Source organism: Crocuta crocuta, unplaced genomic scaffold, assembly GCF_008692635.1.
Source record: "Crocuta crocuta isolate KB4526 unplaced genomic scaffold, BGI_CrCroc_1.0 scaffold222, whole genome shotgun sequence".
In the NCBI taxonomy this organism is placed as follows: domain Eukaryota; kingdom Metazoa; phylum Chordata; class Mammalia; order Carnivora; family Hyaenidae; genus Crocuta; species Crocuta crocuta.
The window spans coordinates 4,312,994-4,329,394 of record NW_027528806.1 but is presented as its reverse complement, the minus strand read 5'-3'; positions in this window follow the sequence as shown (position 1 = coordinate 4,329,394).

Genomic DNA, 16,401 nt, shown 5'->3' with positions numbered 1-16,401 from the left:
TGATGTAAAAAAATGAGACACTATATATATATATATATAATGTTTATATATATATATATAAATATACACACATATATATGGGAGAAATATATGTATGTTATATTAATAAAATGTATGTTATATTAATAAAAATTATATACATAGTATAACACACACACACACACACACACACACACACACACACACACACACACGTATACCCACAGAACACTCTTCCAGTCTTCTGGTACAATATTGAATAGAAAAGGTGAAAGCAGATGGTCTGGTCTTGCTCCTGAGCCCAAGAGAAAGTATTCAATCTTCTGTCATCAGACTACAAGTATGCTTATCAAAGATGCTTTATATTGTGATAACAAAGTTTCCTTCTGGGGCAGCCATGAGAGTGCTCTACTCAGAACTCTCTTCAAAAGAGAATCTGTGCTGGAAAAATGTTAATTGATAACCTTCAGCTATCACAACTTCATGATCCACTATAGCATTTTTATCAAAGTCGCACTTCCCAGTTTGTGCCAACCAATGACAGAACATGGTGAGGGTACGTGAGCTATGATATTCCTGCCTAATATGTAAATCCTTTAATATGATATCTTTGTTCTGGACTGCAGTTATCCTGGCCAGTACCTGATCAGAGCTGCACTGCAGGCTGAAGCTCTTTCAATCCAATTTTTCTTCTTTTGTTCTCTTCTTGCATTGGGTATGAGGGTCTCCTCACTTCTTTTCTTTCTATGTTTCCTGGCATAGAATTCTTTACATAATAAAAATATCATTTAAAGTGAAAACAAGGGACACCTCGTTGGCTCAGTCAGTTAAGTGTCCAGCTCTGGATTTCCACTCAGGTTATGATCTCATGGTTCATAGGATCAAGTCCCATGTTGGGGTCTGTGCTGACAGCATGGAGCCTGCTTGGGATTTTCTCTCTCCCTCTTTCTTTCCCTGCCCTATTTGCTTTCTCCCATGACTCTCAAAATAAATAAACATTTAAAAATAAAGTGAAAACAAATATTTTCATGACATAGAATTATCTTCAAGAGACCCATACTCAAAGGAAACTTATATGCAATTTTCCAGAAAAAAAAAGAAAGTTACAATAGATGTAAATACATATCTACACAAGAGAATCAAGTTCTAGAAATAAACATGGGTCAGAAAATATACTTTGCTTTACTCATTAATTTATATTTATTTAGAGTTGTTTTTATGGGCCACATTATGACTTAATATTCCATGAACACTTGAATATTTATGTTTTAATGGTGATTCATTTGTTCTTTAAATATCAGGTCAATTAGATCTACAGAACTTAGGTTAACTTGATCGTATTGATCAAATTATCTGTACCTATACTCATTTATATACACTTCTTCTATCAATTAATAAAAGCTGTATTAAAATATTTAGCATATTATAGATTTGATATTTCTTTTATCTGTCATTTTTCTTCAAATATCCTGTAGCTCTGTTAATAGGTGCTCGCTTAGGATTGTTAGGCTTGAATAATGGATCCTTTATTTTTTTATAAAATACTTTTTCAATTCTAGTAATGCATTTGACTTGAGACTCACTCTGTCAGATATTAATATAGTCATTACAGCCTACTTTAGCTTGGTCTTAGGATACTATGTAATTTTTCAGTGTTTTTATTTCAGCCACTTCATCTTTTTATTTATAATATATCTCTAATGAGCAAGTATAACATGGTCTTATTTGATCAAAAGACTGGTCTGATTTTTTTATTGATAATCTTAATTCAATAATATAAAACAAATAATTGATATGTTTGGGCTATGTCTCCCATCTTGGTTTTTGGTTTTGTGTATACCATTTGTTCTTCTTTGTTAATTTTCACTTGCCTGGTTGAGGCAAATATATCCTACATTGACTCAACTATATCTTTGATTTGGTATGCTAGAGATTGTAATACACAAATAATATTACTGCATGTCATAAGAATTGTAAAAACATATCAGAGCATATTGGCCTTGTCCAAATACTTGACCAAAATTTTTGAATTTTATTNGGGGGGGCACCGTTGGTTTAGCATCCAGCTTTGGCTTAGGCCATGGTCTGTGGGTTCAAGCTCTGCCTTGGGCTCTGGGCCAACAGCTCATATCCTGGAGCCTGGTTTGAATTTGTATCTCCCTCTCCCTCTCTTTCTCTCTCTCTCTCTCTTTCTCTCCTTCTCTCTCCCTCTCTCTCTTTGTCCCTCCCCCTGCTCACACTCTGTCTCTCTTTCTGTCAAAAATAAACATTAAAAAAAGAAGAAAAATCACTAAACCCTTAATATAAAACTCTAAATATAAAAATATATAAATATAAAAAACACTAAAGAATGCTATTAAAAATTTCTCTACAGGGATCCCTTTCCTGGTGGTTTTTATTACATACTTTAAATATGACTATTTGTTAATTTTTTTTAAAGTTCTCCACTTAAAGAACTTCTTTTAATCAATTCTTGTAGTGAATTTACTGGAATAAAAATATTGTCAAGTTTTGTCTGGAAATATGCTTAGAGACCTATCAAAATTCAAGCAATATTTTCAGTGAATATAAAATTGTGTCTAAAAGTTTTTATTTTCTTTCTGCCATTTGACATTCCATTTTCCTTGATAGGAAGTTATTAGTCATTCATTTTGTTGTCCTGTCATATGTAATAAATCCTTTTCTCATATTATTGAGGAATTACTTTTTGTTTGTTTTAAATAATTAATTTGTGATATGCTAAGTGTGATTTTATATATATCTTATTTGGAGTTTTGCTGAACTTCGTGTATATATGCATGAGTGTCTTTTATCAATTTGGAAATTTTCCATTCCTAATTTCTTCTAATAGTTCTTCTGACTTATCCTATCTTTTCTCTCCTTCTTGGAAGCTAGTTATATATAGGTTTTCCATTAACTATTATAGCACATATTGGAGACGATCTGTTTTCTTTCAGTGCTCACTCTTTATTCTCTTTCTCTTCCACTTTGATTACTTATTTTTAAGTAGTCTTAAAGTTCACTGGCCTTCCTATTCTAAATCCAGACTGAGGTTAAATCTATGTAATAGAAAGTATTCAAACATAAACACAGAGTATAACCAATAAAGCAACACAAATGGAAAATTACAGTTAAGTGCAATGCAGTAAAAAAGCTTAGCATGCATGTAATTTGATTTATAGGGGAAAAAGGAAGAAAATAGAGTACAAAGAATATCTAAAGATAAATCCAATATAAATTTTCTAAAACTGAAGAGATACCAAACACAAGTTAATAAAGTATTATGAACACCAAGCAGTGTAAATGAAAATAAAATGACATATATAAACATCATAGCACAATACATGAAAAAAAATAGTAAGAAAATTAAGTTAATTTTTTTTTAATTTTTTAACATTTTTTATTTATTTCTGAGAGAGAGAGACAGCATGAGAAGGGGAGGGTCAGAGAGAAAGGGAGACAGAATCTGAAACAGGCTCCAGACTCTTAGCTAGCTGTCAGCACAGAGCCCTATGTGGGGGTTGAACCCACAAACTGTGAGATCATGACCTGAGCCGAAGTCGGATGCTTAACCAACTCAGCCACCCAGGTGCCCCAAGGTTAAAATTTTTAAATTAAGAACCAATAAAACTGACATCTGACTTTTCAGCAGAATCAATGGAATCCAGAAGACAATGAAATTACATTATTAAAGCACTTAAGAAATGCAAGATTCTATAAATAATATTCTTCAAAAATTAAGGTATTTTTAAACAAAAAAGGAAGTAATTTTTAAATAATATCTCTATTCTATAATTCTAAAAAAGTGAAAGAAAATTATTATGGTCAAATATAGGGATGTTAAAAAATAAACTTGACAAGGAATTGAATGTCAGGATAGACAATCTTGAAAATTTTAAATGAATGTGCCAGGTAAGTGAGTGTTGATGAAATAAATTTAAATTAGACAAAGATAAATTAAAAGATCTAATATACAAAGAAGATAGCAGTATAAAGGGAATAGAAGTAATTCTTTTACCACATTATATTTTAAAAGCGATGGGATTATATACATTTCAGGACATGAAAGGTTGAGGAGCAGTGTCCGAACTGCCAGTATTTTGATCCAGGGGAAGTTAACAAAAATTGAAGCAGGTTAAAATTAACCTTATATTTTGGGATATATTGAAGCCAACTTTACCTTTTGGTTGTTTGTTTTATTAAAGTGTTTTGTAAATAATTGACATTAATGCAAACGAGAGTAAAAATAAAAAATTCAATAGCTTTCTGAAAATCCGTTTAAAAATCTATCTGGTTAGTCACTTCTGGTGCACATGAATCCAGATAAGCTGTAAGTCTCAAAAAGCCAAGTCTATTTCCTTGTATCCATATAGGGTGCATTTATTGGATTCTTTTGAAATGTGACACAAATATTGACCAGATTTAGTTAATCTCCCTCTCTATAAATACCAGTTAATCTTACTATCAATCTAAGATCTTCATGATTCTTTGGATATTTAAAGGTTTGATAGTATTTCTCTCTACTTTCAGTATTTCTCAGGGGAATCAACATCCCAGAATACAATGCCAATTATTATCCCCACTCACACCCTGTCTAGTTTCTTAAAATATTACCTCATTAGGGACATAAAATAAGAGATCTAATGGAGTATGTACAAGTTTTAAACAAAAGTATACTGCAGTAGAAGTATAGCTATTGGGTTTGTAATCAGCTTGAAGGTCTTAGGGAAGGTGTTTTGTTTGTTTGTTTTTGTTTTCTTCCCCAGGCAACAAAATATTCGTACAGACTAATTATATTAGTGCCTTTTATTTATGGCCTATAAAGTCCAATTTATCTTTGAAACTGAAGAAAAAGGTTTAACACTTTATTATTAGGAACTGTTCTTATAGTAGGTAGCAAAATGCCAACTCAAGCTATATTAATCAAAAATAGAGTAAGGTATAATAATGGTGTTAAGGTAATTCAGGAAACTCAAAAAGTCCTGAGCTAAAACCAGAAATAATAAATCCTTTCAAACTCTATTTGTGTGTCTTTCCCGCCCCTCCCCACAACCTTTGTCTCACCTGCCCCATATCTGTTTGCTCCATTTTCAAGTTCACACATCAGAAAACAGCCAATATCAGTAAATTGACATTTCCACCATACCAGAAAGCAAGTATTAAAGAGGACAGTGGGGTCTGAAAGTGTTTGTTCAGTTACCCAAAGAGATTCTCATTTGCATGTATTGTATCTGATTCCCACTACTGGTCAAGAATCTGAATAATAATAATAAATAATCCCCCTTTAATCTGAAAAATCCCAAAGTAAACATAAAGTTAGAATGAAAACCCTTTCCAAAATAGCCTGGGGAAAGGGAGTTTCTAAGGAAAAAAATGATAAAGAAGGAGAGAAACATGTCAGTTCTACCAAGATTACAATTTTTGTTCTCATTACGATTGTGTGTGTGTATATGTATGTGTTTCTTTAGGACTTTTTAATAGAAAACTGGAATAATAACAGAGTATCCAGTGAGTGCTTTAAGCAAAAATGATGGAAACAAATTAGTGACAAAATTCACTTGTTTAAAAAATTTTTAATTGGTCTTTGCTTAAATAAGTTGCATTATTGTTATATGAGAGTAAAAGAAGATATATATATTATATATAAAATTTTGATAATGATACATTTCATAATATATCTTCATCAAGGCTCTATATCTTTCACTTTTGATTCCTTTTCCTGAAACATTGTGTTGTTTTGCTATTTCCAGATATTAGCATAGGAACACAATTCCTTTAGTCCTTATTGAAATACCAAGTAGCTCGTCTAAAAACTAGCATAAATCTTTTAAAATTTATGTTTTATTAAGCATGCATACATATTTATGCCTGTGTTAGGAAAGAAATAGAAAGAAGGTGAAANAAATAGAAAGAAGGGGAAAGGGGAATGAAATTAAAAAAAAAAAAAAAAAGACAACTTCTTAGAGCCAAAGCATAAGTTATTGTTTCCATTACAGTCCTTCAGGCGTGAACATTGGAAGGGATAATTTAGAGTTGCATATCTGGTGTCAAACAAAATGAAGAATCTGACTGCATAAAGCAAAGTACGCTAGACAGTGGGTGGAGTCATCTCCCCTCCTCTCTCCTCAGGGAGCAAACTGCAATATCATATGAAAGTGGAATAATACTAAAGTTGCTAGGATCCAAATAGATGCAAATATGGTACTTAATCCTTTTGACTCCTGCTAAAATTGAGTTGTTTGATATATGTGTACATTTGCAGGTTCTGTAGTTTAAATTGTGTTTTCAGAAGCTGCAGGAATAATCTTAGTAGCTAATGTTTTATGGAGTAGTTACCCACCTGGAAGAATCTGATTCCGGAAGTAGAAATGCCATATTTGTACAAAATCAAGCAGTTTCAGAAAATTCTGCAGTAGAAAAAGGCCATATTAGGGTATCTGCAAGAAATTATTCTTAGAAAAATCTATCTTACTCTAAAGTATTCAATACATAAGATGGGGATGTTGCCACCCACCAAGTAGAAAAAAAAAATACCAAAGAACTTTTTTCTGTTTATCTTCTACTTTTGCTTCATTTATCATTTCAATTGTATTTAAAGCATGCCATTCATCTCATTTAATTCTTAACCAATACTCTGAGGTGTGTTGGTATTAATAGCTACATTTTAAATATAAAGAAATGACAAACAAGTAAGGTTTTAATAGCTTGACATGGTGACCAAAGGAAAACTGGTTCATAGAGTTTGTATTTATTTCTACATCATTTTTTACTACTGCCTCTCTGCTTTAGGAACAAAATGAAAACTGATTTTTTAAAGAAATATTTGGAAAAATGTGTCAAAAATATTTATCTGAGTAAATTTTAAAGACCAGTTGGCTTTACCCAATGACTTCTGACTCAAGCAGCATCCCATCTAGCAAATAGAAAGGAGAAATCCAAACAGATGAACAAAATAGGAGACATTCATAGACAGAAGGGGGCAGGAGCAAGGAAAGAGTGAATTATCTCATCTTTGGGAGTGGGAATGGGGGTGGGGGAGGAAAGGTCTATCAGGTGTAGTAGCTTAATAACACTGACCAGAAAATTTCAGATTGACTGCTTTCCTGGGAGTCATTGAAATTGCAGTTAGGTTAAGTATTAAGTCTTGATTTGCTGATGTAGGCTTTAGCACAAGTGACTCCACTGTGGGCCTATTGTCTTTTCCTGTTTTAATTTCCTCCTTTTGATCAAACTCTCAGATTGAGAGATATAAACAAAACTTAAGGCATTAGTACCCCTCCCAGCCACTACCCTGAAGTTCTTGTACTTTTTGTTGATCCTCTGTGTGGTATTCATGCCTCTTTTTTTCTTAATTTTGATGATATTCATAAGCCACAACTTTATATCTACAAATTTTAATTCAGTAATTTTCTTCATACCTTTTATAACATTTCAGTCTTAGGGAGATCATTGCTTGGTGATTAGCAACTGCAAACATACATGTGAAACTTTTGAGAGAATATAGCACAACAAGGAGACTACTGTTGAGTTTTAGAAGTTAAAAAAAGTTGTGTATATATATATATGCACACACACATATAAGCATATGGGTATACATACACCCATACATTAGGTGTATATACATATATATACACATATATACATACATGCATACACCTAATGTATGGTATATATGTATGAAGTGAACTTTGGGTCCATGGTCTCCAAAACACGAATCAATAAAAATCAAGTAAGTCAAAGAAATACCCCATTAAAGAATTATCTTTTAAAGCCAAGTGGCTTGCTCAGTGATCTACAGTTTTGGAAGATACTGAGATTCATTTTCTACAAAATGTTCATCCTGTTGTAGGAATAGGTGTTGACCACAGAACAATATCTTCTTGTTCAGCTAAGAGATAACCAAGTGCTATCCTATATCAAGAATGGCTTTGGCCAGAGTCTAAGAACTTTTGCTGGACAGCTGTTGTTTTAGCAGCTTTGCAATAATTTCAAGAGTTAAGAAGAGACTCCTGATCACATCCTCAGTTTCACCTATTCCTAGCCAAGGAAGCTATGATCTACCAGAGGAAGCGAAATTTGAAATTTGGCAGTTTCCACTTGATTCTATGACTCTGGACTGGAAAGATAAGAGCCATGGATGTCAGTAAATTTAAATGGTCTGTAGACAACACAAATAGTTTTATTGTGGTTACCCATGCCTTGTGTCTCTTTCTTTATATAGAGCCTGATTGCAAAGTTCCCCAGGTTTGGGGTTATTCACCACAGACAGGGAAATAGAATCTCTAAGTTAAGTGGTTTTGAGCCAATAGAGAGGGAACTGAATTTGTTCCAGAAAAACTGAAGCTTTTGGAAATTGAAAAGTAGTTTGTGATAAGCAGAACTACAGAATAACTAGTATCACTGCAAACCTAACAGTTGTTTGAAAGCTGGATTATCCCCACCACCTCCGCCTTCTTAGCAATGGACTGGGAGATAAAGATGATAGCATTATCCTTCCAAGTAAATGCTAGAGTAAGAAAAGAAAGCAAAGAGAGGGTTGTATGTTTGGCTACTGTGTGTGAAGTCTTGATCTGGAATCTTAAGAGAAAGCAATCTATCTCAATGTCAACTGTTTCTCTTCCTAGCCAATTAGTTTTAGAGGTCTCCAGCTTTATTTTTGTGAACCTGTTATAGGTATTTTATTATGGTAAACTTTGGGTTTATATATAACGTCCTACATGTATAGCAGTCTATATTAAGTTGATAGTCTCTTATGTTAAAACACATTTTAAAAGCACTAAATTTTTGCTTCTTCACTATGTATTTTGTATATTTGATGTTATATTTTACATTTTTTAGTTTCATGTATCTGTTGACTGATTTTTGTAAAATAATTGATTTTATATTTTGTGTGTTTTAAAATCCATATTGACTTTATAATTGATCTATCACCTTCAGTATATATTTTATGTATAATTTGTTTTCCTTCTATAATTTTGTTCTAGTTGTGGAATTTTCCTTCCACTTAAGAAATTCTAACATTCTTTTAAGGGTGGTTTAATGGTGATGAACTCCTTTAATTTTAGGAAACTTCATCTCACTTTCGATTCTGAGTGATATTCTTGGCAGGTAGCATATTCTTGATTATAGTATTTTGTTTGTATTTTTAGCATTTTGAATATATCATGTCACTGTCTTCTGAACTGCAGTTTCTGCTGAAAAAATAGCTGAGAGTCTTATGGGGTTTCTCTTGTCTGTAACTGTACTTTTCTCTTGCTGCTTGTAATGTTTTCTCTTTATGTTTAATCTTGACATTTTGATTATTGTTTCTAGGTGTAGATTTTCTTGGATTCATCTTTCTTCGGTGCTCTTTACTTCCTAAATCTGAACGTCTATTTTCTTCCTTAGGAAATTTTTCAGCCATGATTTCTTCAAATAAGTTTTCTAGTCTTTTATCTTTTCTTTCTCCTCTGGGAATCCTATAATATGAATGTTATTTCACTTGATGTTTTCCCAGAGCTTCCATAATATATTCTTATTTTAATTTTTTTTTTTCTTTTTTTTTGCTATTCAGCTTGGGTGCTGTCTTCCAGATTACTGATCCATTATTCTGCATCCTATAATATGCTGTTAATTCCCTCTAGTATATTCTTCATTTTAATCACTGTATTTTCTCTTTTTATTGAACTTCTCATGAGTGCAGTCACTCTTATCCAAAGTTCAGTGAGCATCTTTATGAACATTACTTTGAACTCTTTTTCAGGTAGATTGTGTTTCTCCCTTTTGTTCAGTTCTTTCATGGAGTTTTATCTTGTTCTTTCTCTTGGAATATATTCCTGTCCCTTCATTTTGTTTAACTTTCTGTGTTTGTTTCTATTAATTACATGGAGCAGTTATTTCTCCTAGTCCTAAAGGAATTATTTTGTGTAGGAGCATCCCTTGTATGGACTATGTGTACCTCAGAGCTCTAGTTGGCTTACTAAAATTTTACTAGGGATGGGCTTGGAATCCCAGAGCACTCTGTACGTAGGCCAAGATGGTTGGTTGGTGGAGATGAAGCAGGCATGGGCCAGTGGGTGCCAGGGTGCTCTGTTGAGGGGGCTTTCTGGTGGTACAGCAGGAGCTAAAGCAGGTGCAGGCCTGATTCTCCAGGTGCACTCCATGCAGGAGACATGTGGGATGTCTGGAGCTAAGGCATACACAGGATGGATGGCGTCAGTATGCTCCGCATAAAACCCTTGGTGGAGGAGCTGTCGCTGAAACAGTTACTGGCCCCCTGTTGTTGGCAGGCACCTAAGTGTTGGTTCCCTTGAATTCTTTTTGCTATTGAGCAAAAGACTGGGGTGCCTGAGTGGCACAGTTGGTTAAGAGTTTGATTCTTTTTTTTAAATGTTTTATTTGTTTGTTTGTTTGTTTATTTATTTATTTATTTATTATTTCTAGGAGAGAGAGAGAGAGACAGTGTGAGCAGGGGAGGGTCAGAAAGAGAGGGAATCACAGACTGAAACAGGCTCCAGGCTCTGAGCTGGCAGTCAGCACAGAGCCCGACGCGGGGCTCGAACCCACGAGCCATGAGATCATGACCTGAGCCGAAGTCGGACGCTTAACCGACTGAGCCACCCAGGCGCCCCAAGAGTTTGATTCTTAATTTCATTTCAGGTTATCATCTCATGGTTGGTGAGTTCAAGCCCTACATTGGGCTCTGTGCTGTCAGTGTGGAACTTGCTTAGGATTCTCTCTCTGCTCCTCACCTGATCATGCTCTCTCTTTCTTTCCAAGTAAATTAATAAACATTAAAAAAATGAATTCTAGTATGTATGAAGAAGAAGATAACTTAGTGATCTCTAAAATCCTCTATTATTATCATTAGAATTTATTTTCCTCAGGTAATCCCTTTTTGCAGAGACTTTACAGTAAAGAAACATATAAATTCTTGAGAATAGGTAGATAAATTCTTCCACTTAGATTAACAGTCACTGAATATTGACTATATGTAATTTTAAAGCCTATTTTCATTATTTTTCCTTTTTAATGTTTCCAAATAAATGTGTAATATTTAAATTGTAAATGTGTCAATGTAAATGTATAAAATGTAAGTAATTTTTAAAAATTATCATTAATCTAGATATTTTTTGAAAAATAAGGAAATTTCCTCTGAATGTCTTGCTGAAACTATTTGGTAAATTATCAAATTGGGTTTTAACTGAATTCTTCAGATTTTGCATTTTTCCTATACAAAATTCGAATGATTATTTTTCATTTCTGAATTCATTTTCTTAATCTTTGAAAAATGTTTCATTTAAAATTAATATCTTTATAAAATTCATATTTATTTTTTCAGACTAAAAAAATATTCACTGGAACTTCAAATTGTAAAAATTCACATATACATTTTAAATGCCTTTTTTAGTGTTTTGTCATATTCTATTTATTTTCTTCTTATGCCACTCCTTGCTTCCTGCCCCAGTAAGACAATAATTCTGCATCATACATAAATAAAGGACAGAAAATACAAAATTTTAATTAGATATGTTTAAAAAGTGAAAGTATTTGGAAACCATTTTTGTGCTTAAATTATAAATTCTGTGATTGTTTTGGTCTTTTTTTGGTTAGTTTCTTAAAGTATAAATATTAGTAAATTGGACTAATAGTCATGGATTATTTTTTAATTATAAACCATTCAGATGATGGTTGCCTTTTATAATTTTCTACAATTATTCCCATATGCCACTTTATCTTAATTTTTTTCATTGTTATAAAAGAACTTTTTGAAGCATTTAAAAATATTAATTCTCTCTTATGTCTGTCTCTGACCTTCAATAACTCTCTCATCTATGAATTTAAACCTTTAAATATGTGGCCTCTGTTGTTTCGTTCTTTCCATCTTTGTGTATCAGCCTTTGTACCAGAATTTTGTGAGATAACGGAAACATTCTCCATCTGCACAGTTAAATATAGTAACAACTATCAAATACTTACTAGCTGTTAAACATACAAAATAGGCCAGCATAGCTGAGTAAATTTTTAAATTCATTTAATTTTAATTAATTGGAATGTAAATATTTTTGTGTGGCTAATGACTCTCCTACTAAACCATGCAGTGTTACATCCCTTTTTTCTTATATTCTCATTCTTTCTCCTCTGCCTTGGTTTCTGGTTCTCTCTTGTCTCTGTCTCTAATTATGAGTAGTAATTTTTTTTAGAACTTAGGGTTATTTGCTTAACCCAAATCAAAGGCAGAAGCGATACTTTAAATGAAAACAGGAGGCACTAATCTTGTTCGTAACATTAACTCCACTTCCAGAACCTCCAGGGGCTGCGGACTGGAGCTGTTTGAATATTTTGCAGGTTCAGTTGTGCTAAACTCTAAGGGGATTTATCATACACATTTTTCTTTGGTCTTTGTTCCTGAACTCTACAAAAATAAGAAGCCTAAAGGACACTTTCAAGTTCATGATTCTTGAAGTGAGCTAAAGGCAAGGAAATCTTACAAATGACTTAAACTTGTACAACATAGAGCTTTACTCTTTGCTTTTATTTTTGTTTTATACTTGTCAACACTATTCACATGGTTTGACCTAGTCACTCATTGAAGTCATAGACTTTTTTTATCTTCTGATCTTTCATAGACAATATCCATTAAAATTTGTCTTTAATTCATTCTTAAAGTTTTCTTAAGCCACATATAAAATCTGACATGTCTCATATTTTAAAGATTGACTGAAACCTTGATTAAAGAAAACACCATTCATTTTAAATTTTATAGTACTATTTCCAACATCACTTGTGTTACAAAGCTGTTTACTATTTATTTTTCATTTTTCATTCAGTTTTTAATTTTAATTCTAGTGTAGTTAACATGCAGTGTTATATTAGTGTCAGTTGTACAACATAGTGATTAAACTATTCTGTGCATTACTCTTTGATCATAAGTGTACTTTTTTTTTTTTAATGTTTGTTTATTTTGAGAGAAGAGACAGAGAGGATGATCAGAGAGGGACAGAGAGAGAGGTAGAGAGAGAATCCCAAGCAGGCTCAACACTGTCAGGGAAGAATCAGACATAGGGCTCGATCCCAGGGACTGAGACAATGACTTGAGCCAAAATCAATAGCTGGATGTTTAACCAACAGAGGAACACCCAGGCACCCTATTTCACCCATCCCTCTACAAACCTCCCCTCTGGGAACCATCAGTTTTCTGTAGTTAAGAGTCTGTTTCTTAGCTTTTCCTCTCACTTACTTTCTTCTTTGCTCATTTGTTCTGTTTCTTAAATTTTACATATGAGTTCAGTGAAATGGTATTTGTTTTTCTCTGATTTATTTCACTTAATATTATACTCTGTAGCTCCATACATGTTGTAAATGGCAAGATTTCATTATTTTTAATGGTTAAAAAATTTGTGTATGTGTGTGTGCGTGCATGCATGTGTGTATCACACCTTATTCACTCATCTATCCATAGAAAATTGGGTTGTTTCTATAATTGGGCTACTCTAAATAATGCTGTATAAACATTAAGGTAAATGTATCTGGTTGAATTAGTGTTTTTGTCTTTTGTGGTAAATACCCAGTAGTGTGATTCCTGGGTCATAGGGTAGTTCTGTTTTTAACTTATTGAGGAACCTTCATACTGTTTTCCAGAATGGCTGCACCAGTTTGCATTGTTACTAACAGTGCACAAGTGTTCCTATTTCTCCCAATCCTCACCAACACTTGTTTCTTGTATTCTTGATTTTAGCGATTCTAACAAGTATGAGGTGGTATCTCATTGTAGTTTTGATTTACAGTTCCCTCATGCTGAGTGATGTTTAACATCTTTTCATGTGGCTGTTGGCTCTCTGTATGTCATCTTTAAGAAAATGTCTCTTCATATATTCTGCCCATTTTTAAATTGGATTATTTGTTTTTTGGAGGTTGGGTTATGTCAGAGTTTTATATATTTTGGATACAAACCCTTTATCAGAGATGTCATTTGCAAATAACTTCTCTTATTTAGTAGGTTGCCTTTCAGTTTTGTTGGTTGTTTCCTTTGCTCTGCAGAAGCTTTTTATTTTGGTGTAGTTCCAATAGTTTATCTTTGCTTTTATTTCCCTTGCTTCAGGACACAGACGTACCTAGAAAAACATTGATATGGCTGATGTCAGAGAAATTACTACCTGTGCTCTCTTCTAGAATTTTTATGGTTTCAAGTGTCTTATTTAGGTCTTTCATCCATTTTGAATTTAAAATGGATATAAGAAAGTGGTCCACTTACATTCTTTTGCATGTGGCTATTTAGTTTACCCAACAGCATTTGTTGAAGAGACTGTCTTTTACTCATTGTATATTATTTCCTTCTATGTTAATGATTAATTGACCAGGGGCAGTTGAGTGGTTCAGTCAGTTAAGTGTTCAACTCTTGATTTTGGCTCAGGTCATGATCTCACAGTTTTGTTTTTAGTTTTTAGTTTTTAANATGCTTAACCGACTAAGCCACCCAGGCGTTGGTCTCTGGTGTGGAGTCTGCTTGAAATTCTCTCTCTCACTCTCTCTCTCTCAGCCCTTAACCCAAATCATGCTCTTTCTGTCTGTCTCAAAATAAATAAACTTTAAAAATATTAATTGACCATATAATTGTGGGTTTATATCTGGGTTTTCTATTCCATTCAAGTGATTTATTAGTCTATTTTTGTGCCAATACCATACCATTTTGATTGCTACAGCTTTGCAATATAACTTGAAATCTGGAATTGTGACACCCCCAGTTTTTATTTTTCAAAATTTCTTTGGCTATTCAGGGTCTTTTGTGGTTCCATACAAATTTAGGATTATTGTAGCTCTGCAAAAAAAAAAAATGCTGTTGGTATTTTGACAGGGATTTCACTAAATCTATAGATTGTTTTGAACAGTATGGGCATTTTAACAATATTCTTCCATTCCATGAGCAGGGAATGTCTTTCCATTTCTTTATGTTGTCTCCAATTTCTTTCATCAATGTATTACAGCTTTCAGAGGAAGATCTTTCACCTGTTAAGTTTATTCCTAGGTATTTTATTATTTTGATGCAATTATAAATTGCATTATTATTTTATTAATTTCTCTTTCTGTTGCTTCATTTTTAGTATATAGGATTGCAACAGAATTCTGTACATTTATTTTGTATCCTGTGACTGTACTGAGGATATTCATCAGTTCTAGGGGTTTGGCGGGGGGGGGAATCTTTAGTGTTTCCTATATATAGTATCATATCATCTACAAATAGTGAAACTTTTACTTCTTATTTACTAATTTGGATAATTTTTAGTTCCTTTTCTTATTGTCTGATTGTTCTGGCTAGGGTTTCCAGTCCTATGTTGAATACAAGTGGTGAGAGTGGACATCCTTTTCTTGTTCCTGACCTTAGGAGTAAAGCCCTCAGTTTTTCTCCATTGAGTATGATGTTCTGGGTTTTTCATGTAAGATCTTTATGTTGATGTATGTTCCATCTAGACCTACTTTGTTTAGTGTTTTATTGTGAGATGTTATCCTTTGTCAAATGCTTTTTCTGCCCCTATTGAAATAGTCATATGATATTTATCCTTTCTCTTACTGATGTGGTATACCACATTGATCGATTTGTGAATAATGAACCACTCTTGCATACTAGGAACAAAACCATCTATCATGATATTGGAAGTCAAAAGAAAGCTGGAGTAGCCATACTTTTATCAGACTTTTAGATTTGAAACTAAAGACTGTAACAAGAGATGAAGAGGTGTATTATATTATAGTTATGGGGTTTATCCATCAGAAGAGCCAACAGTTGTAAGTGTTTATGCCCCTAACTTGAGGGATGCCAGGTATATAAATCAATTAATCACACACATAAGCAATCTTATTGATAAGAATACGGTAATTGCAGGGGATTTTACTACTCACAGCAACGGACTGATCACGTAGGCAGAAAATCAAAAAAGAAACAATGATCTTGAATGATACACTGGACCAGATGGATTTGACAGATATATTCAGAGCTTCTCATCCAAAATCATCAGAATACACATTCTTCTTGAGTGCACGTGGGCAATACTCCAAGAAAGATCACATACTGGGTCACAGAACATCCCTCAATAAATGTAAAATAATTGATATCATACTATGCATATTTTCAGATCATAACACTATGAAACTTGAAGTCAATCACAAGAAAAAATTTGGAAAGCCTCCAGATGAATGGAGGTTAAAGATCATCCTACTAAAAAATTAATGGGTCAACCAGGTAATTAAAGAAGGAATTTTAAAAATATATGGAAGCAAATGAAAATGAAAATATGACAGTCCAAACTCTTTGGGATGCAGCAAAAGGCAGTTATAAGCGGAAAATATATTGTAATCCAGGTCTATCCGAAGAATCAAGAAAAATCCCAAATACAAAACCTAACCTCACACTTAAAGGAAATAGAAGCAGAAGAGCAAAGAAACACC